At 20.1% G+C, this 2,368-nt stretch overlaps 1 protein-coding gene across 3 annotated transcripts in view; it reads right to left on the bottom strand.

Moving 5' to 3' along the window:
• Window positions 1-2,368, bottom strand: part of LOC111631844 (B-cell receptor CD22-like) — a 92,761-nt gene that overhangs the window by 37,861 nt on the left and 52,532 nt on the right. The gene's annotated exons all lie outside the window — the stretch shown is intronic.

The raw sequence follows: 2,368 nt of genomic DNA, 5'->3' as shown, positions 1-2,368 counted from the left end.
TAATAAATATAAAAATTAATTTAGAAAGTCGCAATAGAGTAGTAGTAAATAAATTATATTTTTTAAGTTGAAAAAATTATAAATAAATGTAAAAATATTTTTAAAACTTAAAAAATAACATAAAATTTAAAATTTCAATTTTAATGCAATTTTTTATGAAATTTCTAAATATAAACTCATTAACCTTATTATGTATATAACGCATTAAAACGAAATATTTATAATATTAATAATAAATTTAAGATAAAATATATTATTAAAAAATTTTAAAGTTATAATTAAAACTTCTATCATTAATAAAAATAAAGCAGAATAATATATTTTAAATTAATTTAATTAGAATGCGAGATTTTAATTGTTGTTTACAGTATCATTTACTTTATATAAAGTTTTTTATTTTCTAAATTTCTAGAGAATTATTTAAATTTTTAATAAGTTTTAAAAGAAAAAATTCCTTTATTTTTCAAATTAACTCTAATTTATTTCTGTAAAGGAAGATTTAAAAAATTTCTTTAGTTTTGATTGATATCATTTAATTATTATTATGTTTTATGCATTATATTTTAATAAAATTATTATCAAAGAAATTTGTTTTGTAATTATTTATATAGCAGAGAATAATCCATTATAGTCTACTTTGTACAAATATATTTACATACGCTAATTCTATTGATTATATTTGATGCCTTGGAGCATTCATTGACAATTATCAACATTGACTTTCTGAATGATTCCAATTAATTTCCTTAGAGATTTGCTTAAAATTCATAAGATATTTAATAATTTATACAAATTAAAAAATAAGAAATAAATAAAACTAAGTAATAAATTTAAGAATTGAATAATTTTTAAAAAAATATTCATTATAAAAGACTTTTGTTGAGTTGTATTCAGGCTTTAAAGTATCTAACGAATTAAATTTTATTAGAAAAATTTGGAAGAATACTTTGACTAAATAAAAACTAGAAATCAATGAGTAGATTTTTTGGAAAAAAGATATAAAAGAATGCGAATCATGAAATTCTATCCAAGATTCCTTAAGGAAAATGAAAATTTATGTGTTGCTGTCTGGCCAACAACGTACATTCAAGTAAATAATTCGTCAAATGTCAGAAAGTTTAGCTATTTGAATTACAAGCCGTTCGATTATTCTGAATTTTGAAATAATTCAGTAATTTATCTTAATATTATCAATTAATATATTAAAATTAAGTCTGAAGTGCGCGAATGTGGTCGAACCCACCTCTTATAGACAATTTTCTGCCAAAAATAGAAAATGTTTGGACTTGATATAGGCTAAGTAAAAACCTGTGATCGTATAGACTACACCAAAAGTCACGGGTTCTATTCACATAGAATTCAAGTCTAACTTTTAAATTAATTTTAAGTTGAGTAATTTGAATTAGAAAATAAAATTATAAACGAACTGCTTTTATAATATTGAATTTAATTAATTCATCGATAACTACCCAGTAAACAAATGGCACAAAAGGTACAAGTTTTAAGTTATAAATTACATGCAATGATCCGAACCTACGTTTAACTTAATACAAAAAATAGAAAATAATGTCCAGTCTCAAGATAAATCGAATTTATGATCATTTCCCAAAAAGTCATGGGTTCGATTCCCATAGGATCCAAGCATATGTTTCTCAATCCTATTGATCCTATGTATTTTCCTTACTATTTATGAATAGATGAATCACTTAAGAAACAAATTATTCAATTAAAAATTGTTTAAAAATAAGTAAGTTTGAATAAAGAACTTATCGAAAAGATCACAAATCTATTTTCATGTATATATTAATTTAAATTAAATTTTATGGTCCATTGTTAAATAACGAAATTTCTTATATGAAAACAATTACATCCAATCATTTATGGAATAAAGAAAAATATTTACAGTAGAATGATCAGTGACCACAGAAAAGCTATGAAACGATCCTAATATTTGATAGATGAATGTAGAAGAGTTATCAAATTGAGAATTATTATATATAAAATCGTTTATGTCAATTATTCTCATAACTATATAATTAAGCTAAATATGTAAAAATTTCATATTTCCACATAAAAATCCTGATAATAAATTAAGAATTTTATTTAAAAATTAGTTAAAAATTTAAGTTTTTATTAAATTTTTCGATAATGTAGAGTAATAATTAAACAAAAATATTTAAAAACAAAATAAAAATATGGTAATAAAATATGAATTTTTATATTAATATATACATAAAATTCTCATATATTATTATTATTAATGTATTAAATTTAAATAAATAAAAATTTATTTCGGAAAAATTTTATTATAACCAATAAAAAATAATGCTTAATTTGCATATTATTCTGAGAAAATAAAAAATTCCCC

This window comes from Centruroides sculpturatus, unplaced genomic scaffold (assembly GCF_000671375.1).
Source record: "Centruroides sculpturatus isolate CEXI.00-Female unplaced genomic scaffold, Cexi_2.0 scaffold591, whole genome shotgun sequence".
Lineage (NCBI taxonomy): Eukaryota > Metazoa > Arthropoda > Arachnida > Scorpiones > Buthidae > Centruroides > Centruroides sculpturatus.
This window is presented reverse-complemented; position numbering and strand designations above follow the sequence as displayed.